We start from the raw sequence: 12,846 nt of genomic DNA, 5'->3' as shown, positions 1-12,846 counted from the left end.
CTTATCAGATAAATATGTATTTTGATACTTTGAACCAAGGCACGGATTCTGATATTTTTTTAGGGAGGGGGGGCACAAGTGCGAAAACACTGCAAAAGCATATGTAAATTATAAAGAAAATCGAGCGATTTTAGGGAAAGTTACAAAAGTCTCTAGATTATAGGGGAGGGTGCATGAACCCCATTCCTAAAGGTTCCTTCCACGCTGTTGATGTGCATTTTCAAATTTTCCATGTTCGACTAGTCGTGCCCCTGTCATGAAAATTGGACAGGGTATCCTATTTCCCAGGGAAATGTTATTTTAGGGTCAGTGGAACGTTTCCCAGAAAATGACCAGGAACCATTGAGCTCGTACAAATTAAAATTAAAACTAGACAGAATTTTGTGCTTCGAATTATTTGCTATTGTTGATGCTTTTTTCTCATTTTCATGAAAGCACAAATAAAACTTTAGCCTTAAAATGATTTTGAAGGGAAGAGTAGCAATTTACTCGTATATGTGGTAACTTCAATTTGATTTAGTAAATTCTGGTCGTTATAATAGGCGCGGTCAATTTTAATCATACTAGAACAAGTCACTGTAATACTAACTGTACTAGGGGCGATGGTGGCATGAAAAGCCGTCAGTGTGACTATGAGTAACTCTACTTTGCTATGAGTAACAATCCCATGACTGTGCAACTCGATATTTTTCTTTCTTCTCTTAATTTAATTTTGTCACTCAAAGCTCATTTGTAAAGTGGCTTAAAGACTGACTAAAGCCATTTCTAGGTCTTATTTGATGCCCTATTTTTGCATTAGAATGTAGTTCCTGGTTAGTTCAACCTGAGCTTCGGAGAATAAATCATGAACTCTTCGCTGACCTACCCCATAAGATTGAAATCATTCACCTGTCTGGGTGCGTGAGATCATGATCGTTTTTCTTTATAAAAAAGGCTCTTACCACTGACCCAGAAATCTTACTCGCCATCCGGCTCTAACGCCCACTCGTAGGTGTATACGAGCCATATCTTCAGAGATTACTCCAGAATATCAAGCTAGTTTCTGGCCAAACAGATTGACGGTTCATCGGATATACAAATCCTTTGAGATCGTGGAAAAATCCTTTTTACTCGGCCGTAGTATCTATTATCTCTTCATTGACTTCAAGCAGGCGTATGACCTCATGTGAGAAGAAGACCCATGGCATTTTCATCTTCATTTTGGCATCTCATCAACTTGATCAGAGACACCTGCACGAAGTTTAGACCAAATTGCTGAGTCCCTTCGAGATTTTTAGTCTGTGGTTGACAGTGTCAATTCAACTACCAACCTCTTAAGATGACTATCAGCACCTCGAAAACGAAAGCCATATGGTCGTCGTCTGTAGCCGATTATATGGTTTTCGCCCTCGTGAGAGATGGGAAGACCAATTTTCGGTGGTCCGGCTGTCGCATCTTCCCCGCCTGGAGGAAGATAGGAATGACATCGGTGTCTCATGTAAAAGAGACCCTAAAACGACTTACAAGGGGGGATCGGACTTCAGTCAAGCAATTAATTTGTGGATTTGACTCCTACACTTATGAAGACACAAATAACAAAGCTATAAAGTCTTTCGACAAACATTTCTTCTCCATGGACACTGCTCTAAAAGCAATGACATTTACTATCATAGTATGATAACATCAGAGCCGTAAAAAGTTTCATGATTTCAAACCGTATATAGTTTCAAGTGATAAGGTATGATATTCAAAATTTTAATCATTAAACTAATTTTAAATATTCTTTTACTCTTCGATAATTCACTCCAATCCACGTAAAATCATACAAATATGTATATTCCTCGATTTCATATTACACTTTAATGAGCCGCTAGCGACTTCACAGGAAATATTCTGCTGAGAATCTATGTGAAGAGGTAGTGCAGGAACTTCAAAAATGTGTCTGAAAACACCTTTTACGTGTAGTACGAGTAAGATACGGAAAAAGATGGTCGCAACAGGAAAAGATTGATACAGAAATTATTTTTGCATCATTTTGTTCAGAAAAGAGAGCTCTACAACGTATCAAAAATCTAAATCTTGCGAAATTACTTTTTTTTAGTTTTTCTCTCCTATTTTTTATTTTAATTTTTCCAGAATCCGAGAATAAGGAACCGTGAAAAGAAAAGCAGCCCGTTGAGGGTTACTTTTTCAAGAAATGATTGTATTTGAGTGAATATAGCATAAACTTCATCTTTTATCATTTTATTATTTTTATTTTTAAAGTTAAAAAAAAAACATAGAAAAATAAAAAAAACACGCAAGTGACTATGTTCAAATTTAAACGTTGTGCATCAGTGCATGATGAATCTAGCCTTGCCACACTTGCTGTGTGTCATGTAGCTGGCAATGCGGATAACGATATGTGCACGATGGACGGAAGAAACACTTTCCATGGGATGGCTCTACTAGGAACAGTCACACCTCTCCTCAGTAACAGCCGATCGCCCATTCCGAGAGCTGAAGTTTCATTAAATGAAGTAGCTCAAAAAATGAAGTTACCTCATTAGTGAGACGGTGCTTTCAAAGGCGCAATATGAGAACTTTTAACGACCCATATGCCCCACTCGATCAGCTGTGGTTAGCAACCGGGTTCCTGAATGTTCCAAGGCCGAGCTGGAATGGTTTCATGCAGTCACTTTTCTCTAACGAAATTCACAATGAAACGGGAAACCTTCGTAGTAAGGCAGGCCCGTCTAGTAACGGATCCTGCCTTTGTTCAACCTTGCGCTTTGTTGCTTGGCAATGGAGAACATACGGATTTGCACCAGTTCTCATATTTGATCAGCCGCTCTGGTGGAAGTCAATGAATATCCTGAAGTCCGACACCACGAATGAGCTGAGTATCATTGTTCTCAAGCTGGGCGATTTCTTTTTGATGATGAGTTTCGTTGGATGCATAGGACGCCTCGTGCAAGGTTCTGGTCTGAAAGAGGTTTTGGAACTGGTATACGTGCCTGGTGCAGTACCGCACATTCTCTCTGGAAAGGTAATTTCCAGGGCTATTCTTGCTCACATTCTCGTGAACTCGGCCATATACAACCATCTCCTCGAAGACGAGGAAGCAACTCTAGACATGTCTACTGTCTTCAATGACGTCCTAGACGGATACCTTCTAGCCGAAGATCTCAGTCATAATCTCCAGCTCAAGGAACTGGATAACTTTTTCAAGGAGCGACACCAAAATCTGCAGTCTCAGAGAACGGCATACTTCTGGTTTTATTATCTTGACATGGTTGGGATACTGCTCAAATTCATACGTGCCGAGAGGCTGGGCGTGTGGAGTCTTCACTTACAAGCTGCAGTAGAGATGCTTCCGTTTCTAGCAGTACATAACCTCTATGTAAAGTCTGTCTGGATATACCAGCAAGAGATAGCTAAGCTCCAAACTAGTCACCCAAAAATCTTTGAAGCATTTGAGCTCGGAGGTCACACCATTAGAATATCAGTGATGCTGGGCCAGCCTCTCGGCAGATCTTGTCATCCAACAAGAGTATATGCGAAGCCTAAGGACATCGGGTGGTCTTACGACTGGAGGTGGGCTGACAGAACAACAGAGATCCATTTGGGTACTTTCAAGACCAGCATGCCTTTAGATCAACTTCTTGATGCAAAATTTGACAAAAACTGGTTATTCGAAAAGTGAACAGCATCGCGACATGCGTTCCAGTAGAAAGTAGCGTGGCTTCGACGACACCCTAAAGCTCGTTGGATACTTTGGAGAATCTTCCCCGTTCAGTGGAGACGATCATCTTAGAAACATTGCCAATGGCATAATTTCTTCCTCAGATGTTAGTGTTGACGTGGCTGATGCGGCTGGAAAGGTGATCCTAAGTAAGATGACGGGAAAAACCTTGAAGGAGCAAGTCTTCAAGAAAAAAGACCAAGTGACCCTAATTGATCCCGAAATGGCGGGGTCATCCGTGGTAGCGCACATAGATCCGGCGCTCCTTTTCGAGCGATTTATAATAGTGGCCCAGCGAACTGACCTTCGAGAAGAATACTTCAAGTACGAACTTAACACGATTCCTCCTTGTCTTTTTGAAAGCGATGGCTTAATAAGAAAAGCAAATAAGCCAGAACTTACAGAAGCGATCTTTCAAGCTTGTGGGATTGAGTCTCAGTTATCCTCAAGACCTGCATTTGCGCGTAGTATCGTCTTCGGCAGTGGTTCTGTTCTACATCGAGTTCCATGGAAGGAAGGGTCAACCTTTAAGGACATCTTTGCTCCATACGTCCACTACGTACAAGCAGGATATACCAGTGCCATTGTTATGTTTGATGGCTATGAAGGTGGTCCAGCAATCAAAGATGTTACCCATTTAAGTCGAGCAAGAATGGTTGGTTGCCAGGTCTTTTTAACCGAAAAGATGGCCCTCTGCATGAAAAAGGAAGAGTTACGTGCGTCTTACGTGCAAAGTAAACAAAGCACGTTTCCTGAAGCTGCTTGGCAACCATTTGGAAGCCATTGGTTTGCAAGTTCTCCACTCGGATGGAGACGCCGACGTTCTGATTGCAGTAGAACCTGCTCGTGTTACAGACACCATCGTGATTGCTGATGATACTGACATTTTGGTTCTTCTTATCAGTCAATCAGACTCGTGTTCCAGGCGTTTATATTTCTCACCCAAAGTTACGTTTGGTGTTACCAGTTCATATTGGGATATTAGTGATATAAAACAAAAGTTTGGAACAGATTTCAGCCATCTGATGCTGTTCTGTCACGCGGTGCTAGGTTGTGACACAAACTCTCACCTTTACGGAATAGGAAAGGGCAGAGCCGTTCTACTGTTACTCCCCGATAAGAGTTTCAGGGACAGCGCTGCTATGTTTGGTGACAAGTTCGCATCGCTTGACGATATTGTGGCAGCAGGAGAGCGGGTCTTGTTGGTACTGTACGGTTACCCTGATATTTCAAGCCTTGACACTGCCAGAAAGCTAATCTTTCACAGAAAAGTGAGCACTGCCATGACTTTTGTGCATCCACAAGAGCTGCCACCGACTCAGGCAGCAGAGAACTACCACTTCCTACGAGTCTACTGTCTTGCTCGGGAACCCAGTGGACCCTTTAAGCTTGGGATGGAAACTGCAGGATAACGAAGTTTTTGTGCCAATAAAACAGATCTCCCTGCCGCTCCGTCTCAGGTGCTGAAAAGTATCTTATGTTCTTGTCGTATTGACGGTTGTGGTAGTGGAAAGTGTGCATGTAAGAAAAACGGACTTGAGTGTACCGTAGCCTACCGTACCTGTAAGGGGAGTTCGTGCAATAATTCTAAGTTTCAAGATGAACTTAGTGAATAAGAATAGAAGTTCACTGTGATGATTGCAAATTTAGTTCCTACATTTAGATGAAGTGCAATTTTTATATATTTGGTTAATAAGATAAAAGCTTTTTCTCTAAGCTACAACGTATCTTGTTCTAAAAGGTCTAGGGCACTGAGGTGCTTTGTCACTCCTGTTAATTTGTTTTGTTCTTTTGAACCTATTTATGTAGATTACCAAGTATAACTTGGCAGACGGTAGTAGCAGTTTTCTCAAAATACACAGTTTATTTTCTTTAAAAAGATATTTTTTTGCTAATAAATAGTTTTCTTTTGGTCAGGCAACGAAATAAACACCAGAAATGAATTCAGAGTCAAAAGTTGACCATAAAAGATGTGCGAAACACTAGGTTTACATTTTTTTAATTTTTCTCAGTTTTTTTGTAAATGTTTTTTAGCAAATAAATAAAAAAAAAACAATTTTGGATCCAGCTAGAGGTTTAGATTTTGAATATGTTGTTAAACGTCTTTTTCTTGTTCGGAAGGTGAAGAAACCATTTCTGTATCAATTGTTTCCCGGTCAAAACTTATTTTTCTCCTGCTTTTATATTAGGTCCCATTATATAGACCTAAAACGCTTGTAGTCTATATAAGAATTTAACAATGCAAAGTATATCAGATCGAACACCAAATAGAATACTTTAAAAAAAATTTTTCAAGAAGCTTTTTGGTTTAAAACATTAATTACAAAAAAAAACAATTTTAAAGAACAGAAAATTATTCTTAAAAAGATTTTTATTTACCATATATATTCTTTTGTGGTACATTAGTATAGATAGTTGCGAAATTAAATCCAGTTGATTGAAACGAAATCAGCCGTTAATAAATTAATCACGCTCTAGTCAGAATCAAACTTCTTAATTTTGATGAGTCAGATTTATCTTTTTCAGCTACAAAGCCACAATTTTCAACTTCTAGTTGTAACTTTTTGTTTCTTCTTTTTGTGAATTGGTAAAAAGTCTGAAGTTCAGACTAATAAAAACTGGAGGAATAGACTGAAGGGCTATACAAAAAAGTTGTTGCTGTTGATAGAAAATGTTTGAACAGGATAGAAAGATCTAGGAAGAAATTTTTCAAAAGGCTTGAACAATATTTTCAACATTAAAAACAAGCCAATAGCACATGCAGGCACGTATGCTGTATTCACTTAAAAGGACAGACAGGCGCTTATCGAACGAGACGGGATAAGGACATTGAACGAGAAAAATAGCATTTAGCCAAAAAAAATTGTTTAGCAAAAGATTAAGTAGACATGGACGGAAAAACAGACAGGATAATAAAGGTGAAAGATCAATAGAACTTTTTAATCAAAATAGAATGATATTCAGACCATGGGGGAGGCATTAGCCCCTGAAATGTTTTTGCCCTCCTTTCTCCTAAGGTTTGAAAAATGCCTGTTTATTCTGTATTTTCATTGAAAATTGTTTTCATTGAAAAAATATTCATGTGAGTGATGTCATATTACATACATAAGTATTGCAATGCCGTCATGTGCCAACATAATTTTAAATTGAGCTTAAAAGTATCTTAAATTTTCTTTTGTTGTGATTTTATCTTAGTTCTCAGTTCCAAATCTCTAAAGTTATTACGTAAACTGCAAAAATATTTAATGCGTCTCATCAAAAATTATAATTTTTTAATTGAAATTAGAGAAATGCCTGAAAATTTTAAAAGAAGTTATTTTATGTTAATTTAAATCCAGTTATAGCATAAAAAGAGAGATACGACAGAATAAACACCAATAAGCTTACAGTTTTCAACGTAACAAAATGATCTTAATAAAATCGAATTACCGGATTTACATCTATGACGCCTGAAACATTACAAAAGGAACATGGCTCAGTATAAAATATTAAGTGTAATTAGTACATTTACAAAAGGCGTTTTAAGCAGTTTAATAATGTCTTGAGGACAAATGAACAACCTAGACCATCAAAAGTGACAAGACCAATCCGAACTGCTAAGGTGAAGGGCATTGAAAAAATGTCTCAAGTAATGATAAACTAAAATGAAAAACAAATATATACATTCAGAATACTTCCGTCAGCAGCAATTACAACGAGTCAAAAACAAAATTAAAGGACAAAGAAACATACAGTTCGAAGATAAGCGGCAGCAAGAATTAAAACTACTCCAAAACGAAAGTGAAGAACAAAGAAATATAAGACTAAAAGCTATGCCAGAACGAGAACAAGGAAATATTCGGTTAAGTGATAAGTGGCAGCGGGAATTTCAAGCAATCGCGAGAAAGTGAGTATCAGAATGTGTCAAAAATGGAGTAAAGAACAAAAAATTGTGCCGTTAAAAGACAAGCGATAGCAAACATAAGAACGAGTCAAAAATGAAAGTGAAAAAGAAAGAAATATTACTTTAGAAAAACAATGCCATAACAATCTTTGATGCCAACAAAATGTGGCGCAAAACCTAGAACAAATCTATAAAGATGCCATAGACGCCGCTACTGTTGATTACAAGTTATTGGGACCCTACAACGTTCTATGTGTTCCCTGGGGAGCCCTCCGCTTTCCCGACGAAAGAGTTGCAAACAAAGCTGACTCATTTGGAGGTTGCTACTTACAGCGAGAATCAATATACACAAGCCTACCCCATGCCGAGTGCCGGGGCCCGGTTTCGAAATCGGCTACATAGTTTTTTTCCTTCTTAAAACTGGTAAATTGAAATTTCTTGTCACAAGAACGACCTAAACATGTCCCTACTTTAACAAAGAATTTGTATTTTTCCGAAGGTGGTTGTATCGAGCCTATGGTGACGCCATGACATCAAGAACAGGCTCACATTGTTTGCGGTTAGAAGACAAGCGACAATGAAAGTCCATATATAGTAACCTGCCGCTTGTCGAGGGCTGGGGCCGACGGCTTTATAGCATAAAGAGTGACGCTTTGGATAGATTCTGGTGAAGGAGAAACATTCAAAGCTGTGTTAACCTCGGTGGCTTGGTGCTGCAATGGATTGTAACCCTGTGGTAGCCCTACATTAAAGAGGTTTTTGTTTTACCGTATTTCTCTTGCACTATTTTTTAAAGTAAGTTTAAGTGGTGAATAAAGCGGAGAAAGTCTATTGGATTCACTTTTTGGACCCTGAAGTTTAAATAATATTATGCAACTGATGTTAGACCATATTTAATTTTCAAAAAGAAAATTTATGTTATTTTTCTGGAAATGTAACATTTTCTGCTTTCAAGAAATTCATTCAATGCTTTTTTATAAGATTTTTTATAATTTTAAGTATAGCGCTTTGGCGTTTCTGACATTCTGGGTGAGTACCTTTTGTGAAGTCTCTATTACCAACGTTAAAATTGTTATTAAGAATACAAAAAAACACATCTGTTGAAAAACCTCAGAGTGAAAGCTGGACCTTGTTTTAAGAGGCAAACGCTAACGCCATCTTAATTTTCAGAGAATTCAACTCTCGCTGATTGTGCTGCCCATCTATCGTGCAGAAGACAACTTCTGTATCAAAACTGTCCCTAATGTAATGATCATTTAGCCTTGATTTACTAAAAAAAAATGTATGTGACTTTTATTAATGAACGCATAAAAAGATTTTTATAAACAGGACTTCGCGGGCCACAATAGTTTCAGTCAAAATCAATAAAATAATTTACAATATTGAAACTCAAAATAGCAGTCGCAAGTTCAGAATCAGAACTACGCTTAATATACTGATCATTTATATTTTATTTACTCAATCTTTTTTAAAAGCGATTTAGTTAATGAAGTAGTAAACAGTTTTATTTTACTGAAGGGTTTAACTGCAGACCTTACAGGCCGTTGTAGTTTCATGGAAAAGAAACAAAATAATTTCAATTTACATACTAACAATAGCAGTCACAAGTTCAGCTGCAGACTTACGCTTAACACAATGATCATTTAATTTGACTCACCCAAGCACTTTTTAAAGCGAATTTTAATAAGAGAATAATAAACAGGTTTTTCTTATTGAAACTGCAGATTCTATGGCCACTGTAATTTCACTCAAAGAACTAAAATAATTTCAATTTAGATGCTAAAAATAGCAGTCACAAGTTCAGCTACACTTTACACAATGATCATTTAATTTAATTTATCTAAACATTTTTTTTTAAGGCGAATTTTAATAAGGAAATAATAAACAGGTTTTTCTTATTGAAACTGCAGATTCTATGGCCACTTTAGTTTCACTCAAAGAACTAAAATAGTTTCAATTTAGATCCTAAAAATAGCAGTCACAAGTTCAGCTGCAGAACTACACTTAACACAATGACAATTCAACTTTCATTCTCCCAAACATTTTGTAAAGTGACATTTAATAGTAGAATAAACAGGTTTTTTTATTGAAACCACAGATTTTATGACCACTGTAGTTTCACAGAGAGAAATAAAATATTTTCAATTTAGACGCTCAAAATAGCAGTCTTAAGATCAGCGGCAGGAATACGCTTAACACAATGTCATTGAACCAAGCATTTTTTTAAAGTGACTTTTATTAATAGAACAATAAACCTATATCCACCAATATCACCTTACCCCCCCCCCTGATAGGATTGTCTAGCAGGGCGTAAGACAGTCCAAAATTGGAATTAGGTAAGGCTAATTCGCTACTTGTTTGTTTTATTGAAACTGCAGATTTTATGGCCATTTTAGTTTCGCTAAAAAGCAATAAAATGAATTAAATTGAGATGGTTAAAATAGCACTCTCAATCTAAGCTGCTGAGCTACGTTTAACACGTATGATTATTTTGTTTCATTCACCCAAATATTTTCTAAAGCGAATTTTAATAAAAGAAAAATAAACATGTTTGTTTATTGAAACGGCAGATCTTATAGGCACTGTTGTTTCACTGAAAAGAAACACAATAATTTTAATTTACATAAAACAATGAGCATAATGATCATTTAACTTCCATCCACCCAAATATTTTTTAAAGTGACTTTTAGCAATAGAATAATAAACTGTGTTTTTTCTATAAAAGTGTGAGATTTTATGGCCAATGTAGTTTCACTGAAAGAAGTAAAATAATTTCAATTTAAACGCTCAAAATAGCAGTCACAAGTTCAGCTGCAGAACTACAATGATCATAGAACTTTCATTCACCCTAACATTTTTTAAAAGAGACTTTTCATAATGGAATATTATACAGGTTTTTTACTGAAACCACAGATTCTATGGCCACTGTAGTTTCACTGAAAGAAATAAAATAATTTCTATTTAGACGCTCAAAATAGCAGTCACAAGTTCAGCTGCAGAACTACAATGATCACAATGATCATAGAACTTTCATTCACCCTAACAATTTTTAAAAGAGACTTCTAATAATGGAATATTATACAGGTTTTTCACTGAAACCACAGATTTTATGGCGACTGTAGTTTCACTGAAAGAAATAAAATAATTTCAATTTAGACGCTCAAAATAGAAGTCACAAGTTCAGCTGCAGAACTACAATGATCACAATGATCATAGAACTATCATTCACCCAAATATTTTTTAAAAGCGACTTTTGAAAATGAAATATTATACAGGTTTTTTACTGAAACCACAGATTTTATGGCCACTGTAGTTTCACTGAAAGAAATAAAATACTTTCAATTTAGACGCTCAAAATAGCAGTCACAAGTTCATCTGCAGAACTACAATGATCACAATAATCATAGAACTTTCATTCACCCATGCATTTTTTAAAAGTGACTTTTAATAATGGAATATTACACAGTTTTTTTTTTTTTTTTACTAAAATCACAAATTTTATGGCCACTGTAGTTTCACTGAAAGAAATAAAATAATTTCAATAAGGATGCTCAAAATAACAGTCCCTAGTTCAGCTGCGGGAATACGCTAAGCAGAATGATCGTAGAACTTTCATTCACCCAACAAATTTTAAAGTTACTTTCAACGATAGAATAAACGGGTTTTTTTATTGAAACCACAGACTTTATGGCCACTGTAGTTTCACTGAAAGAAATAAATAATTTCAATTTAGACGCTCAAAATCGCAGTCACAAGTTCAGCCGCAGAACTACGCCTAACACAATGATCATTTAACTTTCATTCACCCAAACATATTTTTAAAGCGACTTTTAATAATGGAATATTAGCCTATACAGGTTTTTTATTGAAACCGCAGATTTTATGGCTACTGTAGTTTCTCTGAAAAGAAATAAAATAATTTTTAATTTTTATGTTCAGACGAACAGTATAATCTTATTAATTTTGCAAAGTATAGTAATATAAACCGCATGAATTGTGTAATTAGATGTTGAAGGTGAAATTTGATATTATTAGGGATGTTGTATTTCGGTGGGAATTAAAACGCGTTCAATGCAACACGCAAAGATGTTTTTTGTTGTCTATAAGTATGTGTTAATTAATTGTTGGTTAAATAATTACCTTAACTTATTTCTGCTAATTTTTAGCAAGGTTGTTAATGAATTTCGTGCATTATTTAAAGCTTATATAATTATTGTAGGACAAAAATAAGAGCAATTAAGGTGCGTAATTAATTTCAAATTACAAAAAGACTTGCTAACTGATCCGTATGTCACACGTATTCAGATAAAGACGTGATCTTTTTTCTATGGTATTTTCCCTCCGTGCTTAAGAAATGGTTGACCCGCCCAATATTACCAACTGGCGAAGATCAAGAAGCAGTAAAAAAAATGCCCAAAATAAAACACACTCATTTAAAAATCAATGAAACAAAAATTTTGTAAGCTATCAGCCATTTCCCTTTACAAAGTTACAGTAAGTAGTGTTTTATAAAGTATCATAATAAAATAAATAAAATAAAATACCTTTGCTTTTAATTTATCATGGCCTAAAAAAATGTGGCTTTAAATTTTGGTAAATATCTTCCAAATCATATTATTGAGTTAGGAATAAAGTGAATACACCATTCGATACCTTTTTTTATGCTGATTACGAATAAGCATTTCTATCGGAAATGAATTTCAGCCCCCCCCCCTATATATGCCAATTCCGGGTTAGTTTTGGTATAGTCTATATAGGGGGGGGGGGGACTGAAATTCATTTCCGATAGAAATGCTTATTCGTAATCAGCATAAAAAAAGGCATCGAATGGTGTATTCACTTTAGTCCTAACTCAATAATATGATTTGGTAGATATTTATCTAAATTTATTTGTAGCACTATTAAAATCTTTACAGTTTACTGATTGCAATAAATTCGTCTTTCAATTTTAAATTACGCCCATTGGAGGGTTTAAATTTCATTTAAGGTTATTATATTAGTACTGAAGGTTGCAATTTTTTTCTACAATAGCTTACTGCCCTCTGACTTTTAAAAAATGCTGAAAAATAGATAGTTTTAGTCTTCTTTTCATGGGCGCTCATAAGGGAGGGGCCAGAGGGGGAGGGGTGCCATTCCCCCCTGGCTGAATGCCGCTGTCTTATATATGTATTAGTTAAAAAAAACTTTCCAGAAAATATGTTTTTCAAAGAAAAGTAAAGAGCTCCATTAAGCCAATAATAGGCAGAAATTAAGTCAAATA

At 35.9% G+C, this 12,846-nt stretch overlaps 1 long non-coding RNA gene across 1 annotated transcript in view; it reads right to left on the bottom strand.

Moving 5' to 3' along the window:
• LOC148956237 (uncharacterized) overlaps nucleotides 1–12,846 on the bottom strand; it is an 80,827-nt gene that overhangs the window by 42,844 nt on the left and 25,137 nt on the right. The gene's annotated exons all lie outside the window — the stretch shown is intronic.

This window comes from Artemia sp. Qi Xiang Cuo, chromosome 1 (assembly GCF_049724085.1).
Source record: "Artemia sp. Qi Xiang Cuo chromosome 1, ASM4972408v1, whole genome shotgun sequence".
NCBI lineage: Eukaryota > Metazoa > Arthropoda > Branchiopoda > Anostraca > Artemiidae > Artemia > Artemia sp. Qi Xiang Cuo.
The sequence above is the reverse complement of the archived record's forward strand: the minus strand, read 5'-3'. Positions and strand labels throughout refer to the sequence as shown.